Here is a 10,215-nt window from a genome sequence, read left to right as displayed (position 1 = left end):
TCCGTAGAACCTTTATAGGTGGCCTCATAGGCTTAAAGGGCGTAATTTGAGCCCACTGCCTTGCTTGTTCCGAGGTGGGCCCACTATTCCCGGTTTTGCCCTTATAGTGCTTAAGTCTTCTTTTCGAGCGGTTTTTGAAAGGAATGTTTTGATTACCATTCTAATTACCTAACAAACATTTTTTTAAATATTCCATTAAGTCTGATAAATTGTTTTGACACTCGGAACAATTTCAGAAAGGTTATACTTCTGTAATTTATTATGACATCCGAAACTCACTTATTATGATCCCATCCGACTTCATTGGATTGGTTTGTCATTAATATGCCTCATCGAGTCTATGGAAACATTCATGATATTTTAATTGCATTAGTCTCTCACTACTCCATTCGTGGATGCCCCAATGTTTCCCACACTGAGCCCGGGCCAGGATATGTTGTCAAGCGTGATCCTCTGCATTGTTCGTCGTGCCTCGATGTGAGGGGGCAGGTATACGCGTACATGGGTTTGTGGAGTATGATGTGCCATGTCCGCTTGTTCTGATATGATTTGCTATGGCCATTTGATATGACATATTATGCTACGGGGTTATGCCCCTATTCTGATTCTTCTGTGTTGTGGCACCAGCGTCGGGAGGGTGGCTACGTTCTGTCTACCGAGTCCCTTGGCAGGGGCCGAATTTGATATGACATATGTTTCTGTACACACTCTGCATGTTTTGAAATTATGTATCTGATACTTCGGATTTTCTGTTTACTTTCTGTATGTCCTATACCAGTTATGATTTTGTCTCCGTAATTCAGGCTTTACATATTTAGTACATATTTCGTACTGACCCCCTTTCTTCGGGGGCTGCGTTTTCATGCCGCGCAGGTACCGACGACAGGTTTGCTGATCCGTCCGCTTAGGACCTCATTCTGCTATTTGTGGAGCGCTCTTTTATTCAGAGCCATCTTTTGGTATAGTCTGCCACTTCTATATATGTATATTCTCGTTCATGGGTACGGCGGGGCCCTGTCCCGTCATATGATTCTGTCGGTCTGTTTAGAGGTCTGTGGATATGTTTGTGGGTTGGGGTCTTTCTGTACAGATATGTGTATGTGTTGTGTTTGGGCGATCCCATTCGCCGCGGCGGCCGGTCCGCATATATTTAAATGTTGCTCTGTTGGCCCTGTGTGGCCTTTGTTGGTATTTTCTGCGTGCAGGGTATTTGGGATAGTCCGTAAAACAAAGGAAACTCTGCCGAAATTTTTCTGGAAATTATCTAAATTTAGAATAAAGCCTTGTCGGCTTCTGCCATATACTAGAATGCCTTTGAGTGCCCAGATCGGGCACTAGTCATGGCCTACGGGGTTGGGTCGTGACAAAAGTGGTATCAGAGCGGTTCGTCCTCGGAATGTCTACAGACCGTGTCTAGTAGAGTCTTGTTTATCGGTGTGTTGTGCACCACACCTATAAACAGGAGGCTACAGGGCATTTAAGATACTACCCTTCTTTCTGTCTTAGATCGTGCGATAGAGCTGTGTTATCAGGATGATTCCTCCCTAACGAATTGTTACATTTGCAGTTATGCCTCCAAAGAAGGCGACAGCGGCCCAAAAGGCCAAGGCAGCAGCTGTGGGAGAGACTAGTCGGGCCCAGAGGGTTACCAGGGCCCATGCTCATATTGCTCCTGATATTTTGCCCCCGGCAGAGGGCTCTTCCACACCGCCACACGTAGAGGATATTGGAGCAGCAGCAGCTGCAGGTCGAGGGGCGGCTCCACCGCCAGCTCCCGAGATTCTAGTACCTGAGCCTCCAGCTCCACGGCCAGGGACTGAGGATCAGACTATGAGAGAGGCAGTCCAGCTATTGACCAGACTTGTGGCGGGACAGGTTCAGGGGCACGGATTGGGAGGTGACCGAGCATATAGGCGCGACAGTTCGAGTGCTCGTGAGTTCTTGACTTGTGGCCCTCCAGAGTTCTTTGGGACAAAGTCCGAGGAGGATCCCGAGGAGTTTATCAGGAAGATGCGGCGCACCTTACATTTTATTAATGCTTCCGCGACAGAGTCAGTCACATTGGCTTCGTACCGGTTGTATGATGTAGCGGCAAATTGGTACGAGTCATGGGAGTTATCCAGAGGCGACGGCGCTCCCCCAGCAGTTTGGGATGATTTTTCTCAGGCTTTTCTTAGTCATTTTCTGCCTCCGGAGTTATGGCGGGCCAAGGCTGACAGATTCTTATTGCTGAGACAGAGGGGTCGCAGTGTTCGAGAGTACAGTATGGAGTTCGACTCATTGGCCCGATACGCACCTGCTGTGGTAGCTACTATGGCTGACAGGATGCACATGTATATTATGGGGCTGGATCGTTATTTTGTCGACAACTGTTTGGTATTGGCTGCTCAGCCCGGCATGGATATTTCTCGGATTCAGGCCCACGCCTAGGGCATGGAAGACCGGCATAGGGAGCGTCAGCCTGATAGGAGCCAGGATCGGAGACAGCCCAAGAGGGCCAGATCATCTGGGTATTCTGGAGATTTTCGGGGCAGGCAGCCTCAGCAGCCGCAGCAGCCTAGCAGACATCTATCCCAGCCGGCACAGAGCCTACCTCCACAGCCTACAGGTCGCAGATTTGATAGCCCAGGTTATTCAGGAGCAGGTCAGAGCTCCAAGGCTTCAGGTTCGCGGACAGACAGGGGTTCTGGTCAGACGAGGCCACCTAGGCCTCAGTGTTTTTACTGTGGCAGATACCATCCTGGGGAGTGCTACAGAGCCACCGGTGCATGTTTTTCTTGTGGCCGTCAGGGCCATTCTGTGAGAGATTGCCCGTATAAGGGTAGTTCGGGTGGTGCAGCGCAGCCTACCGGATCAGCCGCAGGGTCTTCATCTTCATCAGTGGCCATGCGCCCTACGGGGCTGGGTACTTCAGCACCAGCGGGTCGCGGCAGAGGCCGTGGTGGAGCTTCTAGTACTAGCGGTCCTTCGAACCGCATTTATGCTCTGTCCAGCCGCCAGGATCAGGAGGCATCGCCTAATGTCGTTACAGGTACATTATTGGTTTTCTCTCGGTCTGTGTATGCATTGATTGATCCAGGTTCGACTTTGTCGTATATTTCGCCTCTGGTTGCTAGTAAAATTGGTATAACGTCTGAACCTATAGAGCCGTTTGAGGTAGCCACACCGATTGGGGACTTTATTGTAGCAAATCAGGTATATAAAAATTGTTCTGTAATTGTATGTGGCCGTGACACTAAGGCAGATCTGGTGGAGTTAGATATGGTCGAGTTCGATGTTATTATGGGAATGGACTGGCTAGCCTCCTGTTATGCTAATGTTGGCTGCCAAAATAAGGTAGTTGGTTTCCAGTTTCCCGGGGAGTCAGTTATAGAATGGGCCGGTAATACAGCATCACCGAAAGGTAAGTTTATTTCATACCTTAAGGCGAAGAAAATGATCAGGAAGGGTTATTTTTATCATCTGGTTCGGGTACAAGACTTGACAGCAGAAACGCCGACTCTTCAGTCAGTTCCCGTGGTTAATGAATTTCCAGATGTGTTCCCAGAAGAGCTTCCATGCCTTCCTCCAGAGCGGGAGATAGATTTTACTATTGATTTGCTTCCAGATACTCAGCCGATATCTATTCCCCCGTACAGAATGGCACCGGCAGAATTGAATGAACTGAAAGAGCAGTTGAAGGATCTGTTAGAAAAAGGCTTTATTAGACCCAGTACTTCGCCTAGGGGAGCCCCGGTATTATTTGTGCGTAAGAAAGACGGGTCGTTGCGTATGTGTATTGATTATCGACAGCTGAATAAGGTAACCATAAAGAATAAATACCCCCTCCCCAGAATTGACGATTTGTTTGATCAGTTGCAGGGCGCTAAGTATTTTTCGAAGATAGATCTTCAGTCTGGCTATCATCAGGTACGGGTACGGGAGGCCGATATTCCTAAGACAGCATTCCGGACCAGATATGGGCATTATGAATTCAGAGTTATGTCTTTTGGGCTGACTAATGCTCCTGCAGTATTTATGGATTTAATGAACCGGGTATTCAGGCCATTCTTGGATATGTTCGTAATTGTATTTATCGATGATATTCTGGTTTATTCTCGGTCCGAGGCAGAGCACGCAGATCATCTGAGAGCGGTATTGGGGGTACTTCGGCATCAGGAATTATATGCAAAATTTTCTAAATGTGAATTCTGGCTGGCTTCAGTGGCATTTCTGGGGCATATATATTGCAGCTGATGGTGTCCGGGTGGATACACAGAAGATTGAGGCCGTGAAAAATTAGCCCAGACCCACGACGCCCACAGAGGTACGTAGTTTCCTGGGGTTAGCTGGCTATTACAGAAGATTTGTGGAAAAGTTTGCTTCGATTTCAGCGCCTTTGACAAGGCTAACTCAGAAGGGAGCCAAGTTCCAGTGGACTGATGCTTGTGAACGAAGCTTCCAGTTGCTGAAAGAGAAGCTGAATACAACCCCAGTTCTGACTCTTCCAGAGGGACCCGATGGATATGTTATTTATTGTGACGCTTCTGGTGTGGGATTGGGCTGTGTATTGATGCAGCACGGCAGAGTTATAGCTTATGCTTCTCGGCAATTGAAAAAGCATGAAAAGAATTATCCTACCCACGATCTGGAGCTCGCAGTGGTGATTCATGCCCTGAAGATATGGAGACACTATTTATATGGCGTTCATGTTGATATCTATACTGATCATAAGAGCCTCCAGTATATTTTCAGGCAGAAAGAGCTTAATTTGCGGCAGCGGAGGTGGCTGGAGCTTCTGAAAGATTATGATGTGGATATTCTGTATCATCCGGGCAAGGCTAATGTTGTTGCAGATGCGCTCAGCCGGAAATCTATGGGCAGCTTGGCAGATTTACAGCCAGACAGGAGAGACATAGGCCGTGATATTCAGCAGTTGGCTAATCTTGGGGTTCGTCTGGCCGAATCTGGAGGTACACGGATTTCTGTCCGAGGGGTTTCTGAATCATCTATTAAGGAAGATATCAAACGGCATCAATATGAAGATCCTGTTTTGGCACGATACAGAGACACAGCCTATGATAAGGAGAAGACTCCGTTCGAGTTCACTCCGGACGGGACTTTATTATTCAGGGGCAGGTTGTGTGTACCTGATATTGCAGGTCTTCGGCAGTAGGTTATGAGCGAGGCACATTATGCTCGCTATTCGGTCCATCCTGGGTCTACGAAGATGTACCATGATCTCCGATGCTTATACTGGTGGGATGGCATGAAACGGGATATCGCAGAGTTCGTCGCCCAGTGGCCCAATTGTCAACAGGTCAAAATTCAACATCAGAAACCGGGTGGACTGTTGCAGGAAATGGAAATTCCGACGTGGAAGTGGGAGATCATTAATATGGACTTCATTACAGGGTTGCCTCGCACTCCACGGAAGTATGATTCCATCTGGGTTATTGTTGATAGGCTGACAAAATCAGCCCATTTTCTCCCCGTCAGGACTACTTACTCCGCTGAGGATTATGCCAGGCTTTATATTAAAGAAATTGTGCGACTTCACGGAGTTCCTACATCTATTATCACTGACAGAGGTGCTCACTTCACAGCGAACTTCTGGAGATCTTTTCAGGAAGGATTAGGGACTCAGCTGAGCCTAAGCACAGCTTTCCATCCTCAGAGTGACGGATAGGCCGAGCGCACTATCCAGACGCTTGAAGATATGTTGCGGGTCTGCGTTATTGATTTCAGAGGTAGCTGGGAGGATCATGTTATGTCCCGTATTTTCGTATAACGGGAAATCGAGAAATAAATAAGACTTGTGTGTGTTGAGGAAATAATTTGATTCAAGTTGGTATGCTCATATTGATCATGAAATCATTGATGTCAAGGCCTCGGGGAAGGCCGAGGGTAAATTCGGAATTTTAGAAATTAGTTTCGGGAATTACAAAACGGGACATTTTATGAATTGGGCCAAGAAATTGAACAAAGAAATTGGGCCCAAGATTTTGTGGGGTGGCCGGCCACTTGGTTGGCCCAAGCCCATCTTTAAATGTCATGTGCTATGCACATGACATTTAGTAGTGGATATATATGATATGGACTTAACCTTATCAAGATCAAAACAAGAAAAAAATTCAAGAACACCAAGATAGGTGCTCTCGGCCAAAGAGAAAAAAAAAGAGAGAAAACTTTTCGTGCCTTGTTTCTAATCCAATCACCTAGTCTCTTTTGGAATAATTGATGAGTTCGAGGTGCTCTTCGTGGTGGTACAATTAGTTTGACGAGAGGACGACGTTTGCGGCGAATCGGAATTTAAAGAAAGAGGTAAGATTTCAATGTTTTTATGTTATGAAAGGGATACATATGTGTTAGTGATTGAATTAGCATGAAGATTTTGGAATGGTGTTGTGTTTGTGCATGGTGTGTGTGTGTGTATAAAGGGTGTGTTTGGCCGAAAGTGAGGGAGGTGAAAGGCCTAAGAATTTGAGCTTGTTTAGTTTGAATAATGTGTTGTTGTGGTCATTATGTTGTAAATGATTGATTAAGGAAGTGAGTTGGTATTAGAAAATAATTTTTGACGTTATCGGAAAGTGTATACCCTTGGTATATTTGTGTATATCATAGTATAGTTATGATACTAAAGACTTTGAACATGATTTATGGTTGATGATAATGAGTTTGGAATGAAACGACGCAAGTTAGAACGTTCGTCGTAACTTTTGGTGTTTTGAATGAAAATTGGAAAGTAGTGAATTTTGGGGATGTTTGTATGTGGTTTGGAACTTGTTTGTTATGTAGTGGGATAATCTTGAATGAATGAATACAATAATGTGGATATGAGTTGAAATTGTGAAGTTAGGAAATAGGATTACCAACTTATGAAATAAAGTGCAATTGTGAAGTTAGTGTGTTTGATTGTGATTCGTATTGTGTAATGATGTTTGGGCTGTTGATGTTGTTATATTTTGAGCCGAGCTAAGCCTCGGGGGTGTTAGATTTATAGGGGAAGTGCTGCCGAAATTTCGGTAGCCAAATATAGCCCAAAGACTAGAATGTTAATTCTCATGAATAGTAACTGGTAAAAGTGACCATTTGCAGTTTCTGGGCGAAACGGGAATTTCGATTTGAGGAGCGTAAGGCGCCAACCAGGTATGTAAAGCCTACCTATCATTCTTTTGGCATGTCCTAGTCCTACTAGGTTAATATCGGAATCTCGGGAATAACCCTGCTCTTGGAAATCGAGGTTCAAGTTCGAGTACTATTCACTCAGCGCGATTGAACCCTTTTCGCTGCATTTGGTTAAAGGAATGTACGTACCTCCATAACTTGTGCTGTCGTGTCCGAAACTCTTCGAAACTTTTGTAGATGGCTCTATGGAGCCGAAGGTCTGTGATTTGTGTCCGCCGCCTCAATTTGACTCGAGGTGGGCCCGCGAGCCCCGAGGCTCCCCTTATTCGGTTTGTTTGATTCGTTTGTGTCCGTTATGATCCGCAACCGTCTGTTTATGACCCAAGGATGTGTTTGAAACTTCCTATGCCATTAATGTACGTTCTGTACTTTGAATGAGGTGAGATTTTCGGAAAACGACTTATGAACAGTTTTTCTTGCGAATTTGGCAGTTGGGAACTTCGTAACTTTTATACGCATACTTTGATCAGTCTGATTCCTACTCCGAGCCTTCGGGCGTCAGTATATACCTCTACGTAAACTATATGTTGAGTCCGACAAATTATTTTTGATATGCATATGGTTTCTGCACTACTCTGTTCGTGCTGTCTGCTATGACTTCGTTCGTCGGTACCCGGGCCGACTTTGTGATCGTGCGCGCTATAATACATTCGGGAGTTATGATGTGTTACGGTTTCCGAGGCCTCGCCATAGGGCCGGTTACCGTTTATGGAGTTATGATGTGATATGGCATTTGATATGTTCTGATGATATGATGTGTGTGTGATACGATGTGTCTGGAGATTGTACGGAGATTTGAAACCTTCTGGAGTTATGATGTGTTGTGGCACCAGCGTCGGGGGGGGGGGGTGACCACATTCCTAAACCCTATACATGATTTGATTTGCATTTGTACGTTCGCCTCCCGCACAGGTGTGCTTTGTTGCGATGTTGGTGTGTTTGTTCTTTCTGACTCTAGCTGTGTTTGTGATTTCTGTACCTTCTGCTTTACATACTCAGTACTTCTCCCGTACTGACCCCCGTTTCTTCGGGGGCTGTGTTTCATGCCCGCAGGTACTGAAGCTCGTTTGGGTGGTCCTCCAGTTTAGGTTACTCATTCTGCTGTGTTGGAGAGCTCCCTTTTGATCCGGAGCCTACTTTTGGTACATATCTTTTGTTGTGTCTGTGTTCTGTATATTTGGATGAGTGGGTACGGCGGGGCCCTGTCCCGTCCTAGGTTCTTATGTTCTGTTTTGTTTAGAGGCCTGTAGTCAGATTTGTGGGTCGTGGGTCCGGTGTGTTTGCATGTGAGTCTGTTTTGCGATCTTAAGCGGCCCGTACGCTACTATGGCCAAGTCGGCCTCTGAGTTTGTATGTGTGTGTATGCATTTGGGGGCGATGTACATTCCGCTACCCCTCTGATGTGTGTGTGTGAAATTTGGCGATGTATATTCCGCCTCGTTTCTGATTTGTGATTTGTCTGATCTGTACGGGCGACTGCTTAGGATAAGTGTTCGGTAGATATCTGATTACGATGTTGAGTTCGAATAACGTACGTTGAGTTTGGACGAGGCTGATTACGATGGTTTGGGTGTGAGTTCGTTTGGGGTGTCCCAGAAGGGCACCAGTCGCGGCCCACGGGGCTGGGTCGTGACAAAAGTGGTATCAGAGCGGTTTGTCCTCGGAATGTCTACAGGCCGTGTCTAGTAGAGTCTTGTTTATCGATGTGTTGTGCACCACATCTATAAACAGGAAGCTACAGGACATCTAGGATGTTGTGTTGCCCTTTCTTTGGAATCTTAGATCGTGCGATAGAGCTGTGTTGTTAGGGTCATTCTGATCTGACCCGTTGTTGTGTTTGCAGTGATGCCTCCGAAGAAGGCAACGGCGGCCCAGAAGGGCAAGGCGAAGGTGGGAGAGACCAGTCAGGCACAACGGGCTACTCGGGCTCGTGTTTATGATTTGCCTGAGGTTACACCTCATTCTGAGGGGTCGGCTTCACCCCCATTAGTACAGCCTGGAGCGGGACCTTCAGCAGCTCCAGAGGTCCGTGTACCCGCTCCTGAGACTCCAGCTTCTCAGCCAGGGGCGGAGGATAGGACCCTGAGGGAGGCTGTACAGTTGTTGACCACGATTGTAGCCAGACAGGCTCGCAGACGCGGGCGGAGGGACGATGATGATGAGGACAGGCGGGACAGCCTGAGAGTTCGGGAGTTCTTGTTATGCGGCCCTCCAGAGTGTTTCGGGTCTAAGCCCGACGAGGACCCACATGACTTCATTCGGGGGATGCGGCGTGCATTAGACTTGGTCAGGGCGTCAGAGACCGAGTCGGTTGAGCTAGCTTCGCATAGACTTCGGGATGTTGCCGCGCATTGGTATGAGACTTGGGAGCTATCCCGGGGTGAGGGTGCTCCTCCAGCCATGTGGGATCAGTTTGTGACTGCTTTCACCCGCCACTTCCTGCCCCCAGAGTTACGACGGGAGCGAGCTGATCGGTTTTTGCATCTGCAGCAGAGGGGTCGGAGCGTCCGTGAATATAATTTGGAGTTTGATTCCCTGGCCCGGTATGCCCCGGCCGTGGTGGCGGATATGACAGATCGGATGCATAGATATGTTATGGGGCTGGATCGTTACTTGATTGACGGGTGTATGGCGGTGTCATTGCAGACAGATATGGACATTGCCCGTCTACAGGCCTACGCCCAGGGGATGGAGAACCGGCACCGAGCAGATCGGCCCAGCCGAGAGTATGATGGGAGACGGCCCAAGAGGGCCAGATCAGCGGGGTATTCTGGAGATTCCCGGAGCGGGCAGCCTCAGTATCAGTCCACCGGGTACTTTCCTCCGTTAGGCCGGGACGCTCAGTCGGCGGGTAAGAGGTTTGATGGAGCGGGACCGTCCAGGGCAGACCAGAGTTCCAGAGCCCCAGGTCCTCAGGCGAGCAGGGGTCCCAGTCAGTCTAGACCCCCCATACCCCAGTGTTCGTATTGTGGAAGATCGCACCCAGGTGAGTGCTTTAGGGCCACGGGGGCCTGTTTTGCTTGCGGCCGCCAGGGCCATATCATGCGG

Source organism: Lycium barbarum, unplaced genomic scaffold (genome assembly GCF_019175385.1).
Source record: "Lycium barbarum isolate Lr01 unplaced genomic scaffold, ASM1917538v2 unchr_scaffold_13, whole genome shotgun sequence".
NCBI classification, from domain to species: Eukaryota; Viridiplantae; Streptophyta; class Magnoliopsida; order Solanales; family Solanaceae; genus Lycium; species Lycium barbarum.
This window is presented reverse-complemented; position numbering follows the sequence as displayed.